This window comes from Squalius cephalus (assembly GCF_949319135.1).
Source record: "Squalius cephalus genome assembly, chromosome: 4".
In the NCBI taxonomy this organism is placed as follows: Eukaryota; Metazoa; Chordata; class Actinopteri; order Cypriniformes; family Leuciscidae; genus Squalius; species Squalius cephalus.
The window spans coordinates 4,402,345-4,419,915 of NC_137125.1; positions in this window are offsets into that span (position 1 = coordinate 4,402,345).

Genomic DNA, 17,571 nt, shown 5'->3' on the forward strand with positions numbered 1-17,571 from the left:
TAGAACAGATCAAAAGTGCTTTACAGAATAACAACATTAAACGATATAGCATGCATTAAAAAATTAAAACAAGATAGTCTATAACATGCATTATATAAAAAAAGAAAGATATAACATGCATTATAAAATACAACAAAAATAAGAGCAACATAGCTGAGTAACCATAAAACAAAAGAACCAGAACAGAAATCAGAACTCAGATATAAATTAATAAAACCAACCAAAGAAAATATACTAAATAAAACAGGTAGGGTTTAAAATAATTAAAACGTAGGTAGAGAAGGGGCTGCTCTAATAGGTAAATGCTAGGCAAATGCACTTACCTCTACGCTTGGGTAGAATACCGTACCATAAATTGAACGAACTCAGGGGTTTCCACTACGAGCAATACCCCCTAGCCGTTCAGGGGCGTAACGGAGCCATTTTTGAACAGAAACAGAAAAAACAAACTCTGAGGCCTCCTTTTTCTCCGATTTTGCCTGCTGTTGTAAGGCATCTAAACAAAACAAAACACAATTAGAAAACATTTGGAAATGTGACTAATTATAAATTACAAAATGTACTACAAAATTAAGTGAAACTTTTGAAATTTTGAAAAACACGCTGAATTCAAAATCAAGACTATTTAATGAATTTTAGTATAGACATTTTGTATATTTTAATTTGCTTTAAAGCACCTCCAGACATACAGGATGACTAAATGGAAAATCAATTAAAACGGTTTCGTTCCAATGAACTGCAGTAGCCAAGGCGACATCTAGTGTATATATCTATACCCGCCCGCGCCCTCAGATCATTTGGACGTGGCTGTGTTCAAGAGGTAACAACGATATAAATACTGTTCGTTTTCTCACACAAACCGCTCGTTTCGTGTCTTAGGCCATCAATGTGTACTTACGATGGGGAATTATTTAATTTGGACGACGGGGAATTGTTTTAATTTGGACTCTGTGCATGCTCTTTGAGACAGTGACCATAGACACCATCACTCTTCTAGTGTGCATAAGGCCAGCACTCACCCGCCAGTCCTGGTCTACCGCACTGATGATCGCCAGGGGCGGACAGAACACTCGAGAGATTTTTCCTCACGGTCACAGACGGACTTCACTTCGCTGAACTCCAATCGGGGAGAGGAGGTGAGAGATCGACAAAGAATCAATATTTCACTCGGTGAAAGGTGTACACATGCTCCAAACACTTCAGTCCAATACCCAATTTAGTGGAGAACACATGCAATTATGAGATTCAGTTTGTTAACTACTCATCTCTCTCTTCTCCAACTCAGTCAGCGCATTTCATTCCTCTGGGCCGTCCTCGCGTCCTCTCAAACAACGCTCCTCTTCCTTCAAGACAACCCCTCAACTGCAGTGCCCATAACCAATTCCCCACGAGAGAGAAACCACCAACGATCGGGGGGGAGGACGATCCAGATCAACAGGGCAGAAGAACAACACAGCACACAACACCCAGCCTTCTCCTCCTCGTGTGTTTTATCCTCTCAAAAAGCGGGAGTGGCCTCAATCCGACGCTCAGAGTGAAGGCCCTACACCTGTCGCCAATCTGCCGATTAGTTGTCATGACGACAAACACTCATACAGATCTGGAGCTGTTTGTCACCCCGTGACAGTTACACTACAGGCCAGCATCCTCCTGATGCGTGCATCCTCTGATGCTCCTCCCACTACAGCAAAACGGCCAACCTATTAAGTCAGGAAAATATTTGCACAGAACATGGATATGTTACAAAAACAAAATCTCCTGTTAGAATTTTTTTTTTTTAAATGTGCATTTTGTGTTGAATGCACAATATGTGTGTTGAATGAAACACACTTGCTTACCATTGCATGTCTGGCATCTTCACTTTGAAGAATCTGCTCAGCTGCTTCTAACTCATTCAAGTCTTTAAGAGGGAGTGAAAGAGGTAGTGGAGAATATATTGGCAGTTGCCGTCTCAGGAAACCCTGGACCTCTAGACGGAGGGCTTTAACTTCAGACACCAGCTCTGCCAGTGTTTCTGCCATTTTAGAATTTGCAATGTCTTGAAAGGGAAAAAAAAAAACACAATATGTCAACAACTGCTATGATATACAACCTTAATTTTTCATAACTCTTAGTACAGTCAGCTGGCAGCTGGTTTGATCTGGTCCTGAGATAGAGCTAGTTGCTTAGGAGCAGCACTTCACCAGCCTAAACCAGCTCAAACCAGCTGCCGTGCTTCAAAACATACCTAACCAGCATATGCCGTCTTTTTCAACAGGATCCATTTACAAAATCTAAGATTGTATTAACTTTAAGATATACATTTAGTAAATTCCTTAATTACTTGCCTTTAATTATCTGCCTTGGATCTGGAGATTCCATTCTCTGACCTATAATTAAAAAACAAACAAAAAATAAAATGAATAAGAATATTCAACACCTGTCGCAGAATTGGCAACACCAATTTCACAATTTGAAACACCAATTGGCAGAAATTAATTCTTACCATATGTGAGTGGACTTGGGAAATGTCCCTCTGATGGGCCTACAATAAGGGAAAAATGATGAGGGAAAACCATAGCCATTAGGTTTTGAACCAAACATTGTAATTTTGGTAATACAAAAGTAATAAAACAGTAATATAAAAGTAACTAATCTATAATAGACAGATACAGGCAAAATTATCTCAAAAAGTCTGTAGATGTTCTTTTTAACTTACCAAAGTCACTCTGGTTTTCATACAGTGGGTCTAAATACAACAACAAATAATGGTATTTATAGAATAGCAAAGTAGGCCTAATCAATATACAAGACTGAACCACACAGATGTGAAATATAAAGGCTATCATGATCATTTTGCCAACAATGAACCATGGATTTGTTTAGTTTATAATACGTTTTATTTTTAACTTAAACAAATACAACATATAACATTCAAAACTCATCGGCTCAGACTGCATTTGAAGAAAAATAAAAAGTTTTCTGTAGCCTTGTGCGAACTTATTCAATAGAATTAGACTTCTAGAATGTTCTTTCCAGTGCAAAAAAATAATATTTTTAATTTAATTAGACAACATTTTAAGGAAGTGTAGTACAAATATCTTTATATAATTATACTTCCATTATGGTTAACTTTCTTTCTAGTGCAAAACAATACATAAAAAAACAGCTAATAAAGAAAATATAAAATATTGCACTCAAATACTGCATTCAAGCAATACAACACCGTATGTATATTTTTGTGCTCTTTTCTTTTTCGCCGGCTGCTCGGGGGTAGTCATTTTTACATTTCCCGCTGTTGTCACTTGTCGTCATCGTTGCTACGATACGTGACTCACAATGACTGAAACGTCCAATTAAAAGGGCATTCTCTGATGATGTTCCAAGATGTTAAAAACACTACGCTGATCATAGACAAACGGAGAGAAATTAGTATCTACCGCACCGTCGGGGTTTTTTTCTTGTCTTCGTTCACAGTCTGACATTAGAAGCTATGTGTCTGTCATGGATTTGCACTGAATTGATTCTCAAAAATACGGAACAAAGTGCGTTCCGTATCAGTTCAATACGGAACAAGACTTTTATGTGTCAAATACGGAACGATTCAGTATTATATGGAACGGTTGGCAACCCTATGTAGGCTACAAGCAAAATAGCAGAAACCATATCAAGCATGCGATTGGGTTGAGACTTGGGATTGTGAGCCGATTGTATCGTTACACCCCTAGTAGTTGCACCCCTTATTCACATACAACAAAGTCAGTAGCTAGCCATTTGCTAAACATTTCAATAGGCGCCGATTCCGTGGGTGCTCCGGGGCTCGAGCACCCACGGAAAATACCGAGCACCCACGTGTGCCGGACTGCCAGTAGGCTACATTAATTTAAAATTAAACATTGCAGTTGGTGCTATGTGAAGCGTCTGTCACACTGTGATTGGTTATGCCGCTGTCAGTCGCCTGCTCCATATCCTATTCACCAATCACAGCGTTTCTCGGATGAAAACGCCTCTTTAGTGACCCCGCTCTGTACGCAGAGACACGTTCCTCCTGAAGAATTAACCGCAATGGTGAGTCAACAAATATAATTTTTACTGTGTGGTCTTGTGACAGAGTCCTGCACGGGTACAGGTACCCGCGGGTATTTTGCTCAAACGGGTGCGGGTCAGGTCGGACACGGGTGAAACTAAACACAATCACGTGCAAACGTAAAAAATGCACATTTTTAGGAACACATCTACAAAAATATGCCTGTATTTCAAGTTAATAAAATAATTTAAAATCCACATCAGTATATTTGTGGCCACGCCCTCCCAGGAGTCTCTATACCTAGTTTCACTTTTAAAAAGTCATCATAACCGCGCGCGCGCGATCTGCTTGCAGTCGTCGAGATGGATGCTGAGGAGTTGAAGAAAGAATAGCTAGTGGAGATTGTAAAGTTGTCGACAAAACTGAAGAAAACATTATTGTGAAAGGCTTTGCTGCATGCATTTTCGTGTTGGATAGCCGCAAATGTGGAACTTCATCGCAGAGGAAGCACGCAGATAACTGTGGTAATAACAAACCAAGCAGTTCTATCGAAAAGTATTTTTCAAATTTAACACTGTTAAGTATGTGTGGTGTGCAGGGCGCGTTTGAACCCAACATTGTCAGATGTAGGCTAGACGAAATTGGGTGGCAGATATTAGTGTTGTAGCCGCGTCTGTTCGATTGGTAAAATGTTATAAGGTTACTCAGATTTGTGGTAACGTTAGCCATGTTCTTCATGGACCGGCCTTTCTACAGCTTAGGCTGACGTTGTCCTTGTGTTAATGGTCGTGTGATAACTTCTGTATGACCTGGCAATAAACAATAACATTTTTGTGTGTCTATAATGTGATAGTTTAAACTGATTTTATTTCGGGTGTGGGTTTAAATTAGTGCTGCTTTCGGAAAATGAGTCGGATGCGGTTTTAAGCACTGTGACTGCGGGTATAGGCGGACGGACTCTGTTTTGTGACATTGATTCTTAATTTCCCACGAAGCTGATCGCGGTTACGTGTCAGTTAAACTTTTCATTTCCAATCCTGTCTGTATTTGTGAGAATTGGTGCTGTCCTGAGTTGAAAGATAGCCTACTTTACGGCTTTATTATCAAGTAAATAGGTGTGTGTTCGTGTCGACCGCTGTCCATTTCCTAAGGTTCTGAAATGCAAACATTTATTTATTTATTTTTTAAAGGGCGTGCGCCCATGAGCACCCACGGAGGAAAACATAAAACGGCGCGTATGATGCTTACATATAATGTAGCACTCCACATCTTGGTAAAGGATCCCAAAATGAGTAACTGAATAGATGGTGATTTATAATGTTTTACATAAAGATCATATGCACTTTTTATCTAATGTTATCTAACAATAGAATCTTATTGTAAAACGATTTTAATACTACAATTTTTTAACAGTGCATATACTTTAATATATGTAAATTTAATCGAAATTAAGCTTTTGTACCAAAATTGGTACAGAGAGAACCATGGATTTTCACTGGTATTGGTACCAAATACTGAAATTTTGGTACTGTGACAACATTAAGTAGTACACTTTAGTAGTAGTACTCATTCTAAGTCAAGTTCATCGTTTTAGATATCGGTAAAGTACCAGTGGGTAAAAGTTGATGAACACTGGGCTCATGGTGATGCACATCTTTCTCCAGGCTGAGGGAAGCTTTCACCTCAGAATGAAGAGGGCCACATTGGGCACCAACAGCAGAGAGTCCCTGAACTTTAGAGTCATCACAGTGAAAAAACACAAAATGCGATAATTAGAAGAGTTGATTAATTTAGTCAAGGCAGTCAAGATTTTTGCTTTACTATTTACTTGTTTTGCCTCAAAATAAACAAGCACAAACGGAAGTGTTATTTTAATGTACACAGGACACATTACTATGAATCAATCTCATCCTGAAGTTACAATAGTTAGCCTACTGTTTCTTAAGGATTTCCCCATTCCACTGCTCGCACCAACAATTCCATGTCCTGTTGTAGAGGAAGGAGTTCATTATTGGAAGGAAGGAGTTAATTAGTGAACTATTAGTCGGTTAGTTGCAGGAAAAAAAACACCCTTGTGGCGAAGTCACGAAGTCCGTGAGTGACATATCGTTAATGACGGTTCTTTGTGGTAATGACAGTGTTTCGGGCCAACAAATTCAATCATCCATACCTCAAATAAATGAAAATAAAAATATAAACATGTAATTAGTGGCCAATGGCTTAAATGAACAACTACTAGTTGACTAAAAATAATTTCTCTACTGCAGCTCTATTGCAGGGTAAGTGGATCTGAATATACAGACTACAATAACCATAAATAAATAAATAAATAAATAAATAAATAAACAGGATACCTGGTATCTCAATTCTTGGAGCGTGAGCAAATTTCTTCCTTTTAACCTCAGTGCCTTCCTCCTCCGAGTCAACATCCTGACTATATACAGGGTTTGGTCTGAAACAAAGAATCAGACAGCATGATGGGCAGAATCGTAAATACAATTTGATCACCTTCTTTATTATTTGTCCATTTAAATAACATTACTTCGACTTTCGTCTTTGTCGACCATCGAACTCCTCATCAGACTGAATATCAGTTGTGTCACAGTTCTCTTTTAAATATCTCTGCAGGCTTCGTCATAAGTATCTGAAAGCATTCAAAAGACACCCTTAAAGGAATAGTTCACTTTAAAATGAAAATTCTGTCATCATACTCACCCTCATGTTGTTTCAAACCTGTATGAATTTATTTCTTCTGCTGAACAGAAAGGAAGATATTTAGACGAATGTCAGTAACCAGGCAGTTTCTGGGTCCCATTGACTTCCATATAGCCTAGTAGGAAAAAAATATACTATGGAAGTCAATGGGACCCAGAAACTGTCTGGTTACTGACATTCTTCTAAATATCTTCCTTTCTGTTCAGCAGAAGAAAGAAGAAACACCTTCAAACTGTACCTCTCTTTAACTCCTGCAACTGCTTTGGTAGTAGTATTTATTTTATAGTAGTATTTTACTACTATATATATATATATATATTATATTATCTATGTTTGTTCGTTGGTATTTATGTTGGCTCGTTGAATGTATATAGGCCTATTGTTATATTGGAATAATTCTGTAGTGCTAGGGACCTGTCAACTTGTGTAAAAGTTGAATGAGAACAAAGATGAACAAAAATCGTATGGGTTTGGAATGACATGCGGGTGAGCAATTAATGACAATTTTGGGTGAACTATCCTGCTGAAATTCTGCATCAACAGGTTGTTTACTTACCACGACTAATTAAACGTCTCACTGGCTCATAAAAAATCCATCCGTCACCTGGCTGGAGGTAATTTTTTACTGCAGCATGAATTGGATCTCTCTTTAGTGGAGAATGGTGGCCATGATAATTTGTCACCATGAAGCCAGTTTTGGGGGACTATTTCAGTGCCACCATTTTTAAATTGAACAATGCACCATTGCTGCTTGTTTTCCATTTTGATACCTTGAGAAAAGAAAGCAAAGATGGCAAATGAAAAGATAGAAGATAAAATCCAAGAATGTACTGCACTCAATGTAGCCTACTCTAACTGTCCAACTCATCCACACCATAAACCATATTTTCCATAAGTGTTGTAAAATATTTATCATAAATGTTTTTTACTCAGTACATGAACAACAATTCTGGAAAATATGATTTATTAAAATAAAAATGCCAACGATTGTAAATTTACCATATTAACAACATAAAAGACCAATAATCACAAATGACAAAATAACAGGGTATTACCAACAGGAAAGCAACAATAAACCTCTACCTCACTTCATATGAAGCATAGGCATTGCAATGAAGCCATTTTTATCAGGATAGAGGACACATTTATTTTGGATGTATGCCAGTCTGCTTACACCAAGATTGTCATGCATCTGCCAGACCTTGTAACACCCTATAAATGAAGACATGCAGGGATATGAAAAGTATGACTCCTGATGTTTGAAATTTTGATGCAGTACAAATATCTGTTCTTCCACCTTAACTATATTTTTAACAAGAGCAATTGCATCTCCGACCTGTATGCAGTTATCTCCTTCCTGTGTGGATAATGTAAATTTATATGTAGTGACTTTTTTGTATTGTTCAGCTAAGCTAAACTGAGGAGGCAATGGGCCATCAAAATGGGGGCTATGTAAAGTGCACTCTTTGAATGGGACTGGGATGTGCACACATGGGATTTCAGATATTCTTTTTACTACCTGCTGCAATGGTAAATGTGGCTTACATAACATATGCTTGATCTGTCCTAGATAATTCTCAAAAGGAAAACCAGACACATTATCCAGAGGCCCAAAACGCCTGTACTCATCTGCAAGGTGTATTACTTGGTGTATGGTGAACACAATTTCATTCCTGCCATAAAGCTCTCCAAAATGGTTCACAAAGGAGACAAGCATTTTATGAGACAAGTCAACCATGGCATCAGAGGTGCCAGGAGAGAGAAGAAAACACATCCCAACGGAAAACAACATGAAATTATCATACAGCTCACTTGGAATGCTGTTTCTGAGTACAATGGGCCCTGTATACAACATGAATGTGCGAAGCTCAGTGGCTTTCCATCGATCAATCTCTGTCAGTGACCTGGGCTTACGGTTAAATTCAACAGGTGTGTAGGGACGGAGCATCATAAGTTTTGTTGAAATTTCATTTATGGTTTGAGTGGATAATCATGTGGCCAGTGAACGTCCTCTTGTCCATATATACAGTAGCTTCCTAGTGACACCTAAACAGCAAAGGTGCATGTAGTCTAATGGAAACATTGAGACCATTTTTACAATGCCACTTAAAGGAGAAAGCTTCTGTCTTAAGTGATGTTCATCATCAAGCATTGCATCAAAGTCTTCATCAGTTCGTGGTTTTGAATTTGTTTCAGGGTATGTCATCTTGTTTTTCCACTCCCCTACTTGGCAGCATTTGTCACACCCAGCATAACCATTGTGAGCCTTTGTATTCTTAACAAATGCACGAGCAGGTGCATCACACACAAATGAAGAGACAATGACTTGAAACTTTCTACCGTTGTAAATTATGCCATTAGTCAGCAAGTGTGTCAAATCTTTAACAAAAATGCTTAAGTATTCAAACACACTTTTTGGCTTGCTAATTCCACAAAACAGACCAACAATAAACGGGGACATACTGTAATCACAATTGATTAAAGCTAGAATTGGCCAAAACTGAACCTTGGAGCTTCTAAAAAGAGGAAGCCCGTCAATATTGAATTGAAGCTTTAGTGAATGCAAATTTGCTGGCAAGGTCAAACATTTCAAACGGGACAGCAGTCCCTTTGCCAAGCCAAAGTGGTAGTATTCTCCTCCCTCCATTTTGGTAGTAGGCACATCAACTTGACTCCTAAGGACTGTCCTTGCATCTTTTGGGAGTTGGGGGTGAAAAACCCTCAGAATACTCAGAAGTGCTGTTAACGAAACAAGTGACACAGAGAAAGTTGTGGCCCAATATCTCAAACTCCGTAAGAGAAAATCATCTGTTGGAGTATCATTGCCTTCACTTTCACAATCATCATCTGACTCACTAGCTACTGAATTGTGAGGACTGTCAACTAGAAATGAATCTAAACCTGTGCAATTAATGATCTGGGATCCTGGCATTTCAGCAAACTCATCAGAAACGGGACCAGCAAACTCTGAGTTATCACATACATAACCAGACTCCTCGACAACCAAAACAGAATGCTCGCTCACAATAGGATCTTCAATAACATCTTGTTTCTGTCTGACAGTCTCCTGAAACTCCCGCAAAATGTCAGACTCTGCTGACTGTACTATTCTTCTCAAGTGTCGCCTCTTAGACCAACGAGAGGACATTCTGCAAATGGTGCGTTGTCTAGTAAAAAAATGGCAGGCTTACTACAAAGAGACTTTTTGTCTGGAAGAGAAATCAGCCAAAGACAAATTTCCACTTGTGGACAATAAAGGAACTAAACTAAAACTTCAAACATACACTAATGTTGTTGGTAAAAAAAAAAAAAGATGTGTTTTGAAAGAAGTCTCTTATGCTCACCAAGACTGCATTTATTTAATTAAAAATACAGTAAAAACAATAATATTGTGAAATAATATTAAAACATTTAAATAACTGTTTTCTATGGAGAAGCATCACATGATCCTTCAGAAATCATTCTAATATGATGATTTGATGAAACGTTTATGATTATTATCGATGTTGAAATCAGTTGTGCTGCTTCATATTTTTCGTTTTCAGGATTATTTGATGAATAGAAAGAAAAAAAAAACATTTATTTGAAACAGAAATCTTTACTCTCTCTGGTCAATTTAATGCATCCTTGCTGAATAAAAATATGAATTTCTTTTAAAAAAAAAAATTCTATTGCACCCAAACTTTTCAATAGTAGTGTAAACTACCATTTATATATGTTGGGTCTATTTAACAATTAATCCTTGAGAGAGAAAAAAGAAAATGGATTAAACTGTTAGACTGGTTTACACAGAAAGATTAATCAGCACTGTTTTCAACATTGATAAAACTCAGAAATGTTTAGGACGTTTGCATTGTGAGAATGTATAGTATTCAAATATAAAAATGCTGACTCGTTAGGTCATGTTTTCTCATTAAAATCAGACAATTTCCTATTAATTCAATAGAATGTAAGGGAATAACTCTAGAATAACCTTCCTGATAATGTTTGGGGCCCAGAAACATGATCCTAATTTAAATCTAGATTAAAGACACATCTCTGTAGCCAAGCATTCAATTTACACATCTCATAATCTTGCACTACAGTTAATATGTGATGAAATAGTAAAAAGTGCACATGATCATCTTTTGTCTGAGATAATATGAACAGCAGCTATGCTCTTCCTCCTGTTGCTTCCCTGTTTCTATCTCAGGATGCTCAGCAAGTTCACTAGAGATTAAAGCAGCTCCAGTGTGGATCCAGCCTCACTTGTGAAGTCTTCTAATGACACCAACACTCACCAAGACTTCAGATGGTGGCAACTATAGATGGACACAAAACTGCAAGATATTATCCTTATATTGCATTGGCCCGGTTTCACACATAGGGCTTAGATTAAGCCAGGATTAGGCCTTAGTTAAATTAGGATATTTAAGTAGCTTTTTAAAAATGTACTTTAGGGAAAAAATATTTTAAGATATGTCAGTGCAAGTTGCTTCCAGTTAAAGGAGAACTCCGGTCAATTTTAACATTGAGCTCATTTTTTTGTAAATTTGGAGTGCTGTCAGTACAGAGAACAACGACAAAAATCGGTGTTGCCTACACCGTGTTATCCTCTTTTTAAAATTTGCACCCTGTTGACTTCAATGGGGCAAGTTTTAAACCTGCTTTTAGCCTCTTAACATCCTTGATGTGTCATTACAAGTGCCCAGGTCATGTGAGTGATTCCTTCAGGGTGAACACGGATGAATCTGACTGCAGTAGATGTAAAAGATATGAATAAAAAAGATGTTAATTCAGCCAGCGCAAATACCTGTATTTACATCCTGTTTTCGGTCGAAGTCCACAGTAGTCGATTGTCGAGTTCATGCGCGTGATCATAGGTAACTAAACAACAGTGGAGAACTCGACAATCGACTACTGTGGACTTCGACCGAAAACAGGATGTAAATACAGGTATGAGCGCTGGCTGAATAAACATCACTTTTATTAATATCTTTCACATCTACTGCAGTCAGATTGACTCGCGTTCACTCCGAAGGAATCACTCACATGACCAGGGGCGGCCTTAAGCATCTGGGGGCCCGTTTCAATAACTAAAATGGGGCCCTGCCCACATAAAATGTAAACATAATAGAGCAGAAAAAGCAAGGATTCTTCCTGTTGGTTTGCATCATATTATTTTATTACGCGCACTTTCAGCTTCATGAACAGGCAGTTCAACATAGAAATAATCCAACCTTATTTGATTAAAACTATATACAATTATACAGCGTTTTACGTTGGAATAAGCCTCGCCCTTTCACGGAGGGCAACATCACTGCTTAATTGATTTGCGCAGTAGCTATATTTTCAGCTGTCTGGGCTGACTTAAAAAAAAAAAAAAAAGCTCAAACATCCCCTCAACTTGAAGTATTACGGAGCCCGAGAAGTCACCGAGAAGTGTAAGTAAAAATAATTTTTTTTAAATCCGTGGCGACGGTTTTGCAATCCGTGCGCCCATGCAGTTTATAAACCGTACTCACGAATTCTCAAACTGTTCCCTCGGTTTAACAAATCGTGCACATGAGTTTTTAATCCGCGCTCTCAGATTTGTAAACAGTGCCTTCAGTTTTTGCAATCTGTACCCACTAATTCATAAACCGTGCCCACGCTTTCACAATCCGTTCCCACGGGTTTGTAAAATGTACTCACGGATTTGTGGCTCACTCTCATTTTAGAAGAACAGCAGGAGGTACGTTGTTAACGAATCTTATAGTAGGCCTATATTGTTTTATTGTGTATTAAGTGGAATACATCGAATTGTCTTAACTGCGTCTAGCGGGTTTGGGTGAATATACAATTTAATATGAATGGCGTGCATCAAAATCTTTTGTTTATTTGTGATAATCTTAACACTTTAGTATTCTAAAATACTAAATAACAAAAATAACAAAAGTGTCTTCTAATGTAGCCTATAAAATGTAATAATAATAATAATAATTATTATTATTATTATTATTATTATTAGAGTTTATAACTATAAATGAGTCCACTTAAGACAGTAATATATCATAAAATAATTTATGAACGCTTTATTTAAGCAAAAATTATGCAAAAAATGTAGGCCTATTTTATCCAAAACTGTAAAAGGTTAGGTTATAGCCTATACAAATAAAGCATTGATAAATTATTTTATGACAAACATATTACTGTCTTAAGTGAACTCATTTATAGTTAAACACAAATAATAATAATTATTATTATTATTATTACAGTTTACATATTTAGAAGACGCTTTTGTCCAAAACTTACAAAAAAAGGAACAAAGCAATTCGTCAAATATCAGTCATAATACAGGTTAGAAAATAATACTAAAGTGTTAAGATTATCACAAATAAACAAAAGATTTTGATGCACGCCATTCATATTAAATTGTAGCCTATATTCACCCAAACCCGCTAGACGCAGTTAAGACAATTTGATGTATTCCACTTAATACACAATAAAACAATATACTAAGATTCGTTAACAAAGTACCTCCTGGTGTTCTTCTATATGAGAGTGAGCCACAAATCCGTGAGTAGGCTACATTTTACAAACCCGTGGGAACGGATTGTGAAAGCGTGAAGGCACTGTTTACAAATCTGAGAGCGCGGATTAAAAACTCGTGGGAACGGTTTATTAATCCGTGGGCACGATTTGTTAAACCGAGGGAACAGTTTGAGAATTCGTGAGTACGGTTTAATAAACATTAAAATAGTAACATTAAAAATGATGGCCAAATTTGAAAAGTACGGAGTGTCTTGCAACATGTTATCTACTAACATGTACAAGTTCAAATAAAGTTTTGACAAAAAAGTTTTTATAAAAAGATAAACCTCGCATATTTCAGCCTTTAAATCATTTTTATAAAAAGAATGATTCAAAAAAGACAAAATACTGACATTTACAATGCACATTAGCTTATCTTTTATTATTAATAGTAAAATTAGGTCCGATTTTCCCGTGGCGTCTGTCGTTGCTAATGCTATGCAACCGTGCGCTCTCCACAACGACAAAGAAGTTTTAATAGCTAATGGATTTCCACCACCGAAAAACGCTTGCTGTAGCTCTGCTAGAAGATTTATTTACGGAGAAGAAAAAAACACCCGTGGTTTGGATGCACCCCCATCCTTCATGTTGACTCGTTGCGCCTGGAAAAAATGAGCGCGTCGCTTCAATTATTTTAAATAATGAACTTGAGCGCGCAAAAGACGCAATATTGAACGGCCCTTGGCGAGCTACCTCCAATCAGGCCACGAGCTACTCTCGTGAGCGACGTGTTGGAGACCACTTTAGACATTATGTCTGAAAATCAATATCCTAGGGAGAAAATGAATGAGATTTTCCTGTTCTGTTGGGGGCCCCCTTGGAGGGCGGGGCCCGTTTCAATTGAAACGGGTGAAACATAGGTAAGGCCGCCTCTGCACATGACCTGGGCACTTGTAATGACACATCAAGGATGTTAAGAGGCTAAAAGCAGGTTTAAATATTGACCCATTGAAGTCAACAGGGTGCAAATTTTAAAAAGAGGATAATACGGTGTAGGCAACAACGATTTTTGTCGTTGTTCTCTGTATGGACAGCACTCCAAATTTACAAAAAAATTGCACAATTAAAATTGACCGGAGTTCTCCTTTAAGACAGTTCAAACATGCATTTTAGTCTGGGACTATCTTAAGCCTTTTCTGTGAAACCGAGATAGGTAAGGGAAGGTTTGCATGACAGTTTTGCTGACAAATAAACAGGAATATCTCAGTACACGTAACTCAGAAAAAGAGTAAACATTGTTCTAACATATTACCAACATTGTAAGAATAGTGGGTTGAAAATCTGCAAACTAACCCTTTAAAAATGTTGAAGGATCGCAATTAGGACTTTAAACTCATGACTTGTATTATCTTATGGACATTACTTTGTTGCCAGAAGATGCTCTCCCAGTGAGTAGCTGTCGCCTTTGGCTGATTAATGGATATTTTGCGATTGTATAACCTGCTATGAAACGATTTGTATTGTGAAAAGCACTATATGGTTTTACTATGGTACAAATGTACCAACCATGTTATTATTTTTTCAAACCATGGTTCAACTAGTAATATTGCTGTAAAATTATGGTAATCATGACTATAACCATGTTTTTAAACCTTGGTTGTTGTGAAACCATGGTTAATTTTGTTAGCAACTATGGTTTTACTGCAAATGTTGTGATAAAACCATGGTTAATTTTCATAAGGGTGCAAATTATCCTATAATGTAGGGGAGACCGGGGACGGTTGTAACACTTTTTTCTTCAGCACCTAAAACAACCTTTTTTTTAAAGCTACACGTCTGAAACTTTTAGCCAAAGTACCCATATATGTCTACTACAAATGGCAACAATTTAAATTTCTTCAAATATATCACAGACTTTGTGAGATGATCATGAATACAAAATGGTCTTTGTTACAACCTACCCCACTACTGGGGTAGGTTGTAACACATACTGGGGTAAGTTGTAACAGGTAGAAAAAATGCACAAAAACCAAGGGTTTTTATTAACAAAATTTTTATTTTAAATGAATGACTGCAACAATAAAATATGTGTGAATATGGGGAGTGTATGTGCATATTTTGTGTGTTTGTGCATGTACAACTGTGCGTTTGTGTGTGTACGTGTGTGTGTTTGTGTGTGCATGTGTGTACGTGTGTGTGTGCACGTGTGTGTGCACGTGTGTGTGTGTGTGTGTGTGTGTAAACAAATTACATAAACACTTACCCTCATTCCACAGAACGAACAAATGAAATGCATTTTAAGTCACAATGGTGACAAGAACAAACAGATGAAATTCATTTTAAGTCACAATGGTGACAAGAACAAACAAATGAAATGCATTTTAAGTCACAATGGTGACAAGAACAAACAGATGAAATTCATTTTAAGTCACAATGGTGACAAGAACAAACAGATGAAATTCATTTTAAGTCACAATGGTGACAAGAACAAACAAATGAAATGCATTTTAAGTCACAATGGTGACAAGAACAAACAGATGAAATTCATTTTAAGTCACAATGGTGACAAGAACAAACAGATGAAATTCATTTTAAGTCACAATGGTGACAAGAACAAACAAATGAAATGCATTTTAAGTCACAATGGTGACAAGAACAAACAGATGAAATTCATTTTAAGTCACAATGGTGACAAGAACAAACAGATGAAATTCATTTTAAGTCACAATGGTGACAAGAACAAACAAATGAAATGCATTTTAAGTCACAATGGTGACAAGAACAAACAGATGAAATTCATTTTAAGTCACAATGGTGACAAGAACAAACAGATGAAATTCATTTTAAGTCACAATGGTGACAAGAACAAACAGATGAAATTCATTTTAAGTCACAATGGTGACAAGAACAAACAATGAAATGCATTTTTAATCAGAGTCACAATGGTGACAAATGAACTTGGTCAGGCCTGGAGTGCATGCATGGTGGGCCCAAAAGCTACATAAAACACACTTGACCCACACTTCTTTGGACTTTGAATTTCCATATGGTTCCATGCAGACGACACAGAAATCTTCCTCTTCTGAAGAGGAGTTGTCAGCCTTCACCTTTTTCCCGGCAGGTTTTTTTACCTTCTTGGTTTTGCTTTTCTCACTCCCCAAGATTTTTTTTCTGATGTTTTTCCCTTTTTGACGCTCCTCCTCTTCCAATGCAAGCTTCACTGGTGTATCAGTGAGGATTTCCGAGCGCCTCTTCTTCCTACCCCTACCCGTCTCTTTCCTTGGGCCTGCTTTTGGAAATGGCCTAATGAGTGATGGACTGAATAACTGACCTACGATGGACCCCGAGGTGCTCGGCATCTCATTGGAGTGCAGGTGCACAGCATGAGTGGCTGGAGAGGAGCCGGATGGCAGGTGAGCTGGAGAAGAGCCGGGCGGCAGGTGAGCTGGGGAAGAGCCGGGCGGCAGGTGAGCTGGAGAAGAGCAGGGCGGCAGGTGAGCTGGAGAAGAGCCGGATGGCAGGTGAGCTGGGGAAGAGCAGGGCAGCAGGTGAGCTGGAGAAGAGCCGGGCGGCAGGTGTGCTGGAGCAGAGCCGGATGGCAGGTGAGCTGGGGAAGAGCAGGGCAGCAGGTGAGCTGGAGAAGAGCCGGGCGGCAGGTGAGCTGGAGAAGAGCCGGATGGCAGGTGAGCTGGGGAAGAGCAGGGCAGCAGGTGAGCTGGGGAAGAGCAGGGCAGCAGGTGAGCTGGAGAAGAGCCGGGCGGCAGGTGTGCTGGAGCAGAGCCGGGCGGCAGGTGAGCTGGAGAAGAGCCGGGCGGCAGGTGAGCTGGAGAAGAGCCGGGCGGCAGGTGTGCTGGAGAAGAGCCGGGCGGCAGGTGAGCTGGAGAAGAGCAGGGCAGCAGGTGTGCTGGAGCAGAGCCGGGCGGCAGGTGAGCTGGAGAAGAGCCGGGCGGCAGGTGAGCTGGAGAAGAGCCGGGCGGCAGGTGTGCTGGAGAAGAGCCGGGCGGCAGGTGAGCTGGAGAAGAGCCGGGCGGCAGGTGAGCTGGAGAAGAGCCGGGCGGCAGGTGAGCTGGAGAAGAGCCGGGCGGCAGGTGAGCTGGAGAAGAGCCGGGCGGCAGGTGTGCTGGAGAAGAGCAGGGCGGCAGGTGAGCTGGAGAAGAGCCGGGCGGCAGGTGTGCTGGAGAAGAGCCGGGCGGCAGGTGTGCTGGAGAAGAGCCGGGCGGCAGGTGAGCTGGAGAAGAGCCGGGCGGCAGGTGTGCTGGAGAAGAGCCGGGCGGCAGGTGAGCTGGAGAAGAGCCGGGCGGCAGGTGTGCTGGAGAAGAGCCGGGCGGCAGGTGTGCTGGAGCAGAGCCGGGCGGCAG